The following is a 13850-nucleotide window of genomic DNA, read 5'->3' on the forward strand; positions in this document are numbered from 1 at the left end:
GCGGAGAAGGGAGCGAGGCGGCGCTGGCCCCTCGCCCCCCCGCAGCAGCGGCGGCGAGCAACCCAACGCGGCATGTCAATTGTAGCAGAAACAAGCGATCACAAAGCAAGATACAAAGGCAAGAAAAAGTTACAGAAAGCCCTTCCTCGTCCCTCGCGGAACGGGTTGGCAGAACTAAGGCAACGGACTGTGGCGGAGAGCAGCAGGGTGCGGCGGTGAGCACCGGCCAGCCGCCCGGGCGGACCGCGGAGCGGCAGGCAGAGCGGGGCCGGCCAGCACCGAGCCTGAGGCGGCCCCGGGGCGGAGCGGACTTCGGCCGAGAGACAGAAGGCTCCTTGTAGCTGAGCAACAGCGCGAGGAGGGAGATGGGCGTTCCCGGGGGCCGACCCACATTGACACAGCAAGGACGGGAGCAAGGCGGCGGCGCCTCCACGCAGCACCCAGCAATGGCGGCTGAGACGCTGCACAGCCTGGTTGCCACGGTAACAACAACGCCGAGAGCAGCAGTGTCACCGATGGCGAGATGGCAACACTACAGCAAAAATTTCAACAGCATTTTTCCCATTCCTTGCAAAAGTCAGAAGACGTAATGAAAAAGTATAGCAGTACTGAGTATTTTCCAAGATACCAAGAAGGATGGACATTATGCAAATCAAAGTTATTTCAAATACAATGTGGATGAAAGATGAAAATGTTAATAATGATTTAATTGCCAAAAATGTCTTTGAAAACAAAGATTTGAGAAAAGTCAGTCAGATGGAATGTTGGCATTGAGTTCACAATTTCTGGTTTTGAGTTTTATAGATAATAAGATAAGTGATGATTGTCAAGTTTTTATAGGTAATGATAAGTAATGATTGTTACTAATGTTATATGAACACTTTGAAAAGATTGTCTTAAACTATTTTAAACATTTCTTGTTGATAGGTTGATCATATAATGTAAGTTTTCTGATTTTTGTGATAAGAATTATTATTAAGATGTTAAGGTATTGAGGTGTTGTTTTAATATTTACAGTCAGATTTCATATGTTTTATTGTCTTTTTAGGTGATTGATTGCAAGATATGTTTTTTCAGGATCCTGTGTTTTTGATTTTTTAACTACTCATGTGTTTTCTTTGTCTAATCTTCTATGCAGCTGCAATTCATCTTCTTTTAAAAATTTATTGTCCAAGTTTTGGTTCAAGATTTCAGTAAAATTTTCAGATTTCTAAAGAAAAGGTTTGTTGTATTTAGAGAATTTTTGTCTTAAAAGAAATTTTGGACAAGTACAATTATTTGATGGTTTGATAAATTTTTAATAATAGGGTTTTTTCTACTTATAACAGTTATTTCTAAGACTTTCATTTTATAATGTGTTAATACATATCCTCCACTTAGGGTTTGAGCTCTGGCCAAGCTCTGGCTCTATGTGGCTGGTGTGATTGACCCAGGTGTTTTCTGCATCAAAAAGTATTCAAGTCCTTTTGGCTTGACAATTTGATCCTATAAGGCAGCTGAGCCTCAAGGGAGTTTTGGAGAGACATGATCCGGACATGTTTTATCCAAATCTCTGTTGTTTTAAGGTTTATCAGCTGCTGCAGACTCTGGGATGATAATTTGATAGTGTAGCACTTAGTAACTGTGATTTTATATGTAATATTAATTGTATATTATCTGATTGATTTTTATTTGTTGTTAGTTTCTTTACTATGTGCATTGTTTTGTTTTTAATGTTTTTTCATGTTTATACAAAGATGTTGATATTTCCATTTCTTCATGCAAGTTTTAGGGAACAGAATTGAGAGAGGACCCTCCAGTCCCTGTGGAGGGTGTTGGGTTTGTTTGTGTTTTAACAGGTGCAGAATATGGATAGATTTCAGTGAAAAATGTAGAACTTATCAATTGCAAGAGAGCACTGATCTCTCCACAAGTGGATCAGAGGATGCACAGCAAAAGTGAATTGTGCAAAGATTTGTGTTTCACCCACAGAAGATCGTGGGCTTTAGAGTTTGTTTTTTTTTTTTTTTTTAAATAAGTGTGGTTTTAATGATGTTTTAAAATTTTTTGCTAAGTTTTAGTAAGTTTTAGTAATGCCTGTAATTTTTCTGTTCATTTTGCCATTGTCTTTCAATGGCAAAAGAAAAAAGAGGGAGTTCCAACGTAGATCAACAGCAATCCTACTTGAGTGAGTGTTTTTACCCATCCAACCAAGAAGTCGTGTGATGGACAGGACAGATGCTCTTGCTGCATTGATATGAAAAGGCAGAAACAGAATTTTAAAAATAGATGAAAAAGATATCAACCCGCAGTGATAACAACGTGAACAACAACAGTTTGCCTGGAACATCCCTGATGAATCCAGTTCTGATGAAAATTAATTTTGTAAAGTACAGAGAAATAAGTTGAAATATCAGAAGTGTGAAGTTAGATTTATCAGAAGTTAGTTTATTAGAAGTTATAGTTTATGTTTAGAAGTTTGTTTCTTTCATGTTAAACAGGGCATTCAAAAACCTGAGAAGAATGTGGTGGGCCTCAATGTTTTTATTAAGCAGTGTTTTGGTTGTTGAAGTATCTGGAATCCTTGACATTGACAAGAGAGAAAATATGTGGATCACTTGGGCCAAACAAACTAGGCAAGATTAATTCTGCCTGTTGTTAGCCACACCGTTTAACCCCCTTTTTATACTTGTTTAATTGGAGTCTCGTTGGGTCCCATTGCAGAGTTCAAAACTTGGACCCGAGCTCAAATAAATTTAAATAGCACTCTGGGAGCGCAAGCTGTTGCATTTGTGCAAAACCTTAAATTTACTGATGACAGTTTTCAAGAATTTGGTCTTTTGGGTTTTGTCCCAGGAAATTACTGTTTGATATTTGGATCTTATGCTGCCAAACCAACTCAAGAAAATGGAAAATTGACAGATGATGACACTTGGTTGTCTCCCAGATCACCATTGTATTACAACTATTCAGAATATTGTAACAATTCGACTCAATCTGTGACACCGCCAAGAGGTGGTGCAGGAAAACTGCCCCCAGGAACCTTCCTCATTTGTGGGGACCGAGCCTGGTCAGCAGTCCCTCAGAATGCTAGGGGAGGCCCATGTTATATCGGTAGGTTGACGCTTTTTGCTCCCACCATACATCAGGTTCTCGAATTGCCTCAGAAGACTCAACGAGCCAAACGCAGTGTTCTCCAAATGGACCCTAATTGTAAAGATATAGTGTCATTGTGGGGGCATGCCTCTGTAGCAGTAGCCTCACTCTTTGCCCCAGGGGTCGCCTCATCAAAAGCGCTCACACAATTGAGAACTCTAACGTGCTAGACAGGAAAACAAATTAATATCACATCTAAATTGATAAGTGAGCTTGCTGCAGATGCAGACGATACCCATCATGCGGTTCTACAAAACAGAGCTGCAATTGATTTCCTTCTTTTGGCACAAGGACATGGGTGCAAAGAATTTGAGGGCATGTGCTGCAATAATTGTCTGACCATTCTCAATCGATTTATAAACAGTTAATGCAATTGAAGGACAACATGAGAAAAAACTTATCGTAGTGGACATTCCATTTGATAACTGGCTCAATTTTTTTAGGTTTTTTGGCTGAGTCAAAGATTTAATTCGTTTTGGTATTGTACTTTTTTTTATCTTTATAGTTATTTTAATTGTTATACCGTGTTTTTTACAGTGTGTGCAAAAATTAGTTCATTGCGCCTTCACTCCAGCCTGAGTAGCTCAAAAAGAAAAAGAGGGAATTGTTGCAGCATTTTTGAGAGAAAGAGGACATGAATTATGAAACTTGAGCTACTCCAGTCTAGGCCTCAGATTTGGGCCTTGAGGCCTTCAAGCCTCTGACGCAGTTAGAAATTCAGAGCTTGTGGCGCAGATAGAAATAGTATTAAGGTGTTGTGGGGACCACTGGGTTGCTTGGGTGTGAATTAGTATAGGTTTTATGGTGTAAGATGTAGGCCGTTTAAAGGAAAAGGTAAACAATGTTAGCCTACCAATCAGAGTGTTTTTGTTTTTGTAAACTATGTAAAAGCTTATATAAACTACCACCTTATCTTGAATAAATGGAGAATGCTTGATGAACTGTCGGAACTCAAAATGTCCCTCAGACATTTTCAGAGGTTCCAGGCCTTGGTCAGAAGCATTTTAGACCCTGGCAAACAGCAGAAAACAGCTGTGATTTTGAGTTTGAACCATGGAATGAATTACCAGCTTTAAAGGTGGAACAAGCAGTCACAGAGGGTTAGATGGTATAGTAAAAGTAGTCACAAATTAGAGGGTAAAATTTTTTAGTATTGTACAGGGGGGTTTTAACACCTGTACAGGGGGGTTTTGCTTTGTACAGGGGGGTCAGGAGTTCTAAGAAGGAGGAAAGTGGACCTGATCCTGTTCTTCCTCCTTCTTCTTCCTTACCTCCATGTTCTTGGTGATGTTGGCATTTTTCTATTGGTTTAGGCTAGGGACACACTATTCAACGTAGATGATAGATATTGGCACATTATTGTAAATATAGTACACGTAATTTCTGGTATATAATGTTTGTACCATCCCACTGAGGGGCAGAGCCCTGCACACTGCCCTGCAGGACAGACCTGCGGCAGGGCAGCAGAACATGTTATAGATAAGCAAAAATAAACAACCTTGAAACCAGCACAGACGAACTATGGCTTCTTCTTTGGCAACGGGGCAGAAAGACAGAGACTTTCTACAATCTCGGAATCACCAATACCCACAGATTCCGACAACTGGCGTCCCTGCGCGGGCTTCAGCAAGAAGAACAAGAAGAAACATCAAACAACCTCCAACCTTCATCAGCAGAGAAAAACAAAAAAATAAAGAAAGGAAGAGGAACAGAGCACAAATGCTCTCGGCAGATTCCGGGAGGAGAGGGAGCGGAAAGCTCAAGATAAGAACCTGACCTTCACCAAGACAGCTCGTCTGGAGGACAGCCAGGAGGAGGAAAACCAGAAGCGAGCCTGGGATTTCTCGCCTGTGACCTGCTGGACGATGAACAGTGCCATCTCCGGACTGACCTCGTGGTGACTCAGCTTTTGGTGAGAATGGTTGAAATTAAGAACATGGGGAAGGGATGCTCCCAAGGACAGACAAAAAAAATTTTTTTTCAGCCCTACAGGGCAAGACTTTTACCCATCTGGTAGAGATAGCCTCAAATGAGATGAAAGCTTTGTTATTGTGGGTGCAGTATACTCACCCGCACACAGATGTACATCTTTTGTTTGACTTAAATTTTTGGCAAGGACAATAAGAGTCATTTTCACAACGCGGCATTTTAGACTAAACAGCTAAGGCTCCTATGGGAGCACAAGGAGGAAGATGGCCCAGCCAGCAGCTTGGGGCAATTTTCCTCACCAGGGGAAGCGAATTGCCTCCTGAAGAGGATCAGGGGGGGTGGTGTCTCATCATGCCCTATGTCTCCAGGTTCACACTGTTCCTCAAGACTCCTCAAATCTCAATTTCTAAGCTCCTCAGCTGCAGAAAATCCCCAGACAGTGAGAGATAAGCCAGGCACAGACGCAGCCCTCGGTGGGGGAAAGGACTGGCCATTGCCCGAGTCTGAACCCACAGTGGGGGGGCAGCGGCGCCGGCAGCTCCTGGGGGGAGGGAGCAGACGTGAGTGCAGAGCGGAGGGAAAAGTGAGAAAGAGGAAAGAACTCTCGCAGCTGCGCGGGTGGAGAGTTCAAAGCGGCCCGCGGTGCAGGCAAGAGGCGGGGGGCAGTGGGAACCACGGGGACGCAGGAGGCGGCGGAAGCGCGGATGGGGCGGTCAGACGCCCGGAGCGCCCGGTGATGCGTTCCATGGCGAGGGTCCGTGAAACCGCAAAAGCGATGTGCGGGGAATAGCTCCCAATTCGCAGCAGCGGCGCTGGCCAGACCGGCGGCTGGACGGAGAGCTGGACTCTCCTGTCGCTGCAGCCATGGCAGCGCGCATGCGCGAGATGGTAGAGCAAACCCGGAAGTCGGAGCGGAGATCTCTTGCATTTCGAATGCACGGGCACGGGCACAGACGGCGTCGGGGGCGGCGGTGGCCGCCAGCCAGCCGTCCGCAGACTGCGCGGTGACCGCGGGGGAGACCCGAGCGGCGCGGGGCCGAGCGGGATGCGGCGCAGGGCTGCGACAGCGCGGAACGCGGCGGCGCGCGCTGATGACGTCAGCAGAGCGCCGAATCGCGCTGGGCTCCAGCGGCAGCTCGGGGGACGGCGCGGGCCGACCCAGAGCGAAAACCGAGGCAGCGCCAGGCCTGACAGAGAGAATGGGGGGGGACGTTCCCGAGGCACGGCCGCGCGGAGCCGGTGTGGGCGGGCGCGGTCGGTGTGGGGATTCCTTCCCTTGTTCCCATGGCGACACAGAGAGGGTGAATCAAGGCTGCGCATGCGTTTGCGAGAGTTAAAGCAAACGCAGAAGTGGCTGAGAATGGGTGTGAGCAAGAGAGAGGGGCACAGCCATCCTAACGCAGGCAGAAGCGGGGTTTGACTGCGCCAGAAGTGCTCCCAGTGCTCTCATGCCGCGACAAACAAAAAATCACAACAGCCACAGCAAACAATCTTTTACAAGCAGCAAATATCCTGCAGCAATGCTGAGGATGAGACTCCCAACTTTCACCCTGAAATAAAATTCCATCAGACAGTCGCTTTTTGAAAACCAGCCAACACAAGGCCTTTTTCAAATCTCCCCAATGTTTCTAAACACTAACCCCAGATTTTTTCAGTTAGGTCACAGAATTGATCGAGCAGACACGCCCAGCCGGTGTGATGATAAGTAATAATTGTGGAACACATTGTGAAAAAGAGATATCATAATGAAAATTGATATAGAGAATTAAATAGCATGAAATGTTAGTAATTTATTATATTAAGGTTTAAGTTAGGTTGTATTTTAACGTTTTATTAATGATAGAATTGATTTTTATATAGTTGGTTTGCGTTTAAGTTAAGTATTGTTTAATTAGAGTATATCACTTTAAGTTTATTTTAGGTTTGGGCCCTGAAGAAGTTAAGTCTATAAAGGTTTAATTGATAATGGATTTATATATTGTTAATTTGATACATATGAATTTCATAAAGTTAATATAATTAAGGGATTCTTTACTAAGATTGTTATATATTGAGTTTAAGTACTATTTAATTCAAAAATTATTTTAAGTTTTTCAAAGGTCAAGTTTACTTAGCAGCAAAGTTTAGTTGTTTTTCTTTAAGGATGAGAAAGTTTTGACTGAAACAGTTCACAAAGTAATAATGAACATTGATTTAAGGAGAAGTTATTGGATTTATTGGATTCTTGGTTTTGTTTTAGTATTTTTTGTTTTATTATAAGTTTATTAGTATATAAAAGTTGTAAAAGAATTTGTTTTGAGTTTTCTGAGATTGATTTCATTGTTTAAAAATCAGTTTTATAGTCTGTTATTTCTTTGTATAATGATACAAAAGGCATTTGTTTTCAAATCCTTTATTTTTAACTATTTAAGTGTTCTATAAACGTTATTGTTAAGAAATTTTATCATGTTATCAGGTGAAGATTTGTGCTTCATTTTTTCATAGTGAATTCTCGTATGTTTTATTGTTGTTTATGTAATCTTATCCAGGTAACGTGCCAGTTCTGAAGTCTCATTTTGAATTTTAACTGTATTGTGCATTTTTCTAGGTGAACTTCCTGATTCGTTTTTATATCTCTTGTGAGTGGAATCATTGCATTTCTATTTTTCATCATTCTCAAATGTTTTTCAGAAAATCTCAGAGAGAGGTGCCTGAAGCATTCTGACAACCTCTTGCCATTGTTAATCTTACGATTTCTCCAATTGACATACTTTTCCTTCAAAAGAGTTTCAAGAAAAATGAATCTTTGTGTCATTTGACCAGTTTATCGGTTTGAACTTCAAGTGTTTATTTTATAAGAAAATGTTATAATAGGTTGTTATGTTTTAAGTATTATATATGTATTGTTAGTGTAAGTTTTGTTTTATATAATATGTTAAGGGACATCTCTCCAGTTTAAAGTTTGGGTCCTGGCCAGACCCTGATTTTAACTTGGACAGATGAGTTTGCCAGCAAAATTCAGAGGTTTCTGCACAAAAATGAATGATATGCAGGTCATTTTTGACCCATCAATTTGATTCTACAAATGTTACAGCTGACACAGTTTTGAGGTGAAACTTGCCAGCCCTGCCCGGGAAAGGATGCCAAGGGTTTTCACTGGAAACAAATGTTTCAGCTGTTTGCAGACTCTGAACCGCTGGCACAATGTTTCTAATGATCATGCTTTGTTCATTTTTATATATGCTATTTAGAATATCTTTCTTTTGAATTTTCTTGAATTGTTATAGATTTTGATAAGTTTTATGCATTTTATTATTGAGATATTTTGTCTTGTTCTATATTATGTTTTATATTTCAACTTTCTTGTTTCAAAAGAGAAGAAGAGAAAGAGAGAAAAAAGGAAAAAGAAAAAAGAAAAGGAGTGAAGAAGTGCCTGAAATAAGGCTGAAATGAGGTTGAAGATTTTGTATGTTTTAATCTCTTGATATAATTATTTTGTAGACTTGATTTTGCTTATCATTGAGAAAAATATGAGGAGAGTGCTAGACACTGGACAGATAAAATTGAAAGAAAGAAAAAAAAAAATCGTTCAAATAAGTAGCTTTGAACAAGGATTTTGTTAATGTTTTCACAGAAGTTGAAAGTGAGGTTTTTTAGTTTGCAGACCCTCAAAAACAATTCTTACAGATTTAGAGATGGGAGCTCAGATCATTATTGTGGCAGAGACCAGATTGCTGACAATGTCAGGCAAAGATTTCTTAATCATTCATTTACATTTAAAGAAGAAATATTTTGAGTGGACAATTCAAAGTCGCAAGATTTTTCAATCACGTTGTTAGGGCATTCAGAAGTTTGCACAGTTCGTTTTCCAACACACAAAATGTTAAATGTAAAAGTGAGTTTCAGGGAAAAAACAAAAAAGAAGCCAGGAACCAGTGGAAGGAATGACAGTATTCACTGATGGTTTGGGAAAAAACTCACAAATCAGTGGTCACATGGAAAAATCAAAAAACAGGGAAATGGGAATCAAATATCAAAATGATACAAGGTTCACCACAAGTTGAAAAATTGGTAACAATAGTCAGGGGTTTTTCAGTTATTTTAGGAACCCTCAATCTGATCACAAGTTTAGTGTATGTTGCAAATGTGGTCAAACAATTAGAGAAATCGCTTTTAAAACATGCAGACAAGGAAATTTTATATTCATATCTATTATGCATGAAAATAATCCTAGAAAAACAGAGAACATTAATAAACACATCAGAGTGCATTCTTCACCTCCGAGGTTTTTAGTAAAAGAGAATGCTCATGTAGATAGGCTCACAATGCCCATCTTGCAGACACTGCCAAACATTTTTGAGCAGGCAAAATTGAACCATGCATGTTTTCACAAAAATGCACAGGCATTGATGGGAACCTTTCACCCTTCTGAAAGTCAGATAAAGGAAATCTGCTTGCCAGAGTGCCAGTTTGTGCAGTCTCCTGTATTTACAGGAATGGACAATCTGAAAGGTTTGTAAAAGCCTTCAGCTGTGGCAAGCTGATGTCACAAAATACCCATCTTTTGAGAGGCTCGAAAATATCCATATTTCAATTGATACATTTTTAGGGGCGATTTTTGCATTATATACAGGGGAGACCACAGAACATACCTGCAAACATTTTTTATAAGCATTTACATCATTAGGAGTGCAACAAGAAATAGAAACAGATAATGGTCCAATTTACACAAGCAAGGTGCTTGACAAATTTTTGAAAAAACAGAGAGTCAAACATATTTTCAATATTCTTCATTCTCCCTCAGGTCAAGCAAGCAAAGAACACATCACACCCTGAAATCCACTTGGATGGACAGAAAAGGGATGAGGCAGGGTTGAACAAATATGTTGAATTTTTTAAATGGTTTTTTCTCAAAGCCCACTCTACTAATTGTCAGATATGTTACAAACAGCCCACAGAAAAAACTAAGGGAAAATCCTTTCGTTTTAATCAGAAGTCCGGAGTCAGGACAGATTGAAGGTTCATTTACATTAATAACTTGGGGCGAGGGTTTCGCTTGTGTTTCTATAGGACGAGGACTGAAGTGAATGCCAGCAAAGCACATGTAACCTTATCGGGTGCAGACGTCAGTGGACGTGGACCCGAGAAACAGAGAGGCAAGCACGCAGACGAAGGCAGACAACAACGCTGCAGACGTCTCGTCGGACAACGATTGATCACCCAGAGACTTGGGGTTTTTTCTGGGAAATCAAGTGTTGTTTGGGTGTTGCTGCATTGCAGGGTTTCTCACAGAGGGTGGGGACATGGACATGGGATTCAGACAGATAGTGTTCATGTGCTTCATTCTTTCACCTGTTGCCTTGGGCAACAGGACAGATTTTCCCATGAGACAACCCAGGGAAAAAGTGTGGGAGACTTTGGCAAAAGCAGCAGGTCTGAACAGCATTTGCCTGACCCATTCGAAACCAGAGAAACCATTTTCAACATGCTTGGTAGGTGGGCCAGTGGAGGGATGGTCAGTCCCAGGGGACATCCTTCCAGGGGTTCTGAAGTTTCTTTCAGACCCTGTGGAGGGATGACATGTTTGGACACAGTTCCTTCCTGTGGCTCACTTTGAACCTCTGGATTTGGACATTTTGGGTCAGCAAAAATGAAATGGTGCATCAAATTTAATTCATCAGGAGTGGCAAAGACAGATAATCATACAATAGATGTCACTCCGAATCAACCTTTTTATAAAAATGCGTCATCTTGGTGCAATCATACCAAAATGACAAGCAAACCATCCTTTCAACATCCAGCCACTTTACCGAAGGGAATGTTTTTCATTTGCGGGGACAGAATTTGGCCTGCTATCCCTGCAAAAATCAAGGGTGGTCCATGCAGCATTGAAAGATCTTTTGTTAACACACAGCATGACCTTGATAAGAGAGCAAGGAGAAAAAAAAATCTGATTAATGAAATGATCCAAATTGTGACAATGATAATGTTAATACCAAGAAAAAAGGCTCGGAAAAACTGAGTGGTTCTGCTTTCACAGCAGGTGGCATCAAAAAGAGCCTTGGTGCAGTTGGATCAAAAGAGGTTGTGGGCAGAGTAAAGATGCCCATGTCATTTCTTTTGCATCGAATGATTTGTTAGCTAGCAGTGAAAAATGAGAACAAAACAGTAATTGAACATCTATTGTAAACACATGGACACAAGAGTGATACATTTAAAGAGATATCAGAGGACCAAACACACCTGGAGAAAAATTAAATCATAGGTAGATGGTGTGTTCAATTTGTTTCACCTTTCACAGTTGTAGAAAAAAAGATTTTGAAAATAGTTGTATGTAATTATAAGGTATTGTAATTCTTCTAATGTTTGTGCTGTCCTTGCCTCAGTGCATGAGGCAGACCATGGACAAAGTTGTCAAAGAGGTGTTCTTGATTCAAAAAGGAAAGGATCCCTTGAAAAATATAGTTCAAATTATGATGATGATGTTTCTACCTGGGACAAGTCTCGGAGAATTGCAATAGCAATTTTCTCACCCCAAGCAGCATCAGGGGCGGCCTTGACACAATTGGATCATATAGCATGTTGGTTGAGGAAACACAGTCGTGCCATTTCGTTTGCACTGAGTGACATGTTAACAGACATCAACAGTGCAAGGCAAGCAGCGCTTCAAAACAGGGCGGCAATTGATCATTTGCTGCTGACACATGGGCACGGATGTGAGGAATTTGAGGGGATGTGCTGCATGAACTTGTCCGATCATTCAAAATCTATTCATAAAAATGTAAAACAAATACAAAGTAGTATTAGCAAATTGAACAAAGTTACAGGGTCCTGATGGGATGATTTGTTTAGCTTTTTTGATATCTCACCATTGTGAAAAGAACTTTTGAAAATAGCATTTTATATTCTTATAGGACTTGTAGTTCTTCTGCTTGTTCTACCATGCATTTTCGTGTGTATTTGAAGGACCTTGAACAGCATGATAAAGCGGGTGTTTCTGGTTCAAACAGAGAGGGGAGATGTCGGAACTCAAAATGTCCCTCAGACATTTTCAGAGGTTCCAGGCCTTGGTCAGAAGCATTTTAGACCCTGGCAAACAGCAGAAAACAGCTGTGATTTTGAGTTTGAACCATGGAATGAATTACCAGCTTTAAAGGTGGAACAAGCAGTCACAGAGGGTTAGATGGTATAGTAAAAGTAGTCACAAATTAGAGGGTAAAATTTTTTAGTATTGTACAGGGGGGTTTTAACACCTGTACAGGGGGGTTTTACTTTGTACAGGGGGGTCAGGAGTTCTAAGATGGAGGAAAGTGGACCTGATCCTGTTCTTCCTCCTTCTTCTTCCTTACCTCCATGTTCTTGGTGATGTTGGCATTTTTCTATTGGTTTAGGCTAGGGACACACTATTCAACGTAGATGATAGATATTGGCACATTATTGTAAATATAGTACACGTAATTTCTGGTATATAATGTTTGTACCATCCCACTGAGGGGCAGAGCCCCGCACGCTGCCCTGCAGGACAGACCTGCGGCAGGGCAACAGAACATGTTATAGATAAGCAAAAATAAACAACCTTGAAACCAGCACAGACGAACTATGGCTTCTTCTTTGGCAACGGGGCAGAAAGACAGAGACTTTCTACAATCTCGGAATCACCAATACCCACAGATTCCGACAATGAACCACATTGGTTTGAACCTGCGTTTGTCTTGTCCAGCTTTCCGTTTTTCTGAGATTCCCTGGCTTTAAGGACTCAGTGTCTGAAAGGCAGATGAGAGGTGGCCACTGGGTAGCCAAGGCAGCCAGACCTGTTTCTATTCGCAGATTTCATCGGGGAACAATTTTTGCATAAAAGGAAATTTGGGGAAGGATTCCCAGTTTTGGCTATAGACCCCTGGAGAAGAAGGACAGTTCTCTCCCATTGGATGAGGAAGCAAAGAGTCAATTGTGACTCTGGGGTCCCACGTAACCAAGGGGCCATGGTGACACAGCAGGGCCACGTGGATCCAGTGGTCCATTGTGACACTGTGGATCCAAGGAGACCATGAAGACACCCCCAGAACCTCATGGAACCAAGGAGTCCATGGTGACCCAGCGGGGCTGCATGGAGCCAATGGTCCATGGTGACACTGCCCATCCAAGGAGGCCATTTGGACACTGCGGAAGCTCATGGAGCGAGGTGGCCATTGTGACACTGAAGAACTTCATGACACCAAATATCCATGGGGACACAGCAGGGCATCATGGAACCCAGGAATGGCTGTTGGCAGTGCAGAAACTCCTGGAACCAGGGGCTGTTGTGGCACTGCAGCACCAACACAGCTGCTGCACCTTGTCCCCTGCCCTGCACAGCTCCTTGGGAGGCACGGCAGGAGCAGCACCCTGGGAGCCTCAGGATTGCCCCTCTGGGATCCATGGCACACAGTCCCAGGGGCTGGAATTTCAGTTCCCAGCCAGGGAAAGATGTTCCTGCCTGTTGGGAAGGGTAGATAAATATGATTAAGAACCACAATAGTACAGCCAAGACGAATATAACGCCCCCTACTGGCTGTAAAATAACTTTTAAGTACAGAGGGGTCCAAAAGCCAAATGGACTGTTCCTTCTCACCCCCCAGAATGTATGGTTCACCCCACATCTGTAACCCTCCCCTGAAACATCAAGTGTCTGTGACCCCATTGGCCCAGGTCCTGTTCCAGCCCACCTTGGAGCCCCCATTGATAAAGGCTCTCCGGGGGGCTGGACGTTCTCTTGGATCCTGTCCTCTCCTCCTGGAACTTCCTCCGGGAGTCCCTGCTCCCCTCTT

Source organism: Taeniopygia guttata, chromosome 37, assembly GCF_048771995.1.
Source record: "Taeniopygia guttata chromosome 37, bTaeGut7.mat, whole genome shotgun sequence".
Classification (NCBI taxonomy): domain Eukaryota; kingdom Metazoa; phylum Chordata; class Aves; order Passeriformes; family Estrildidae; genus Taeniopygia; species Taeniopygia guttata.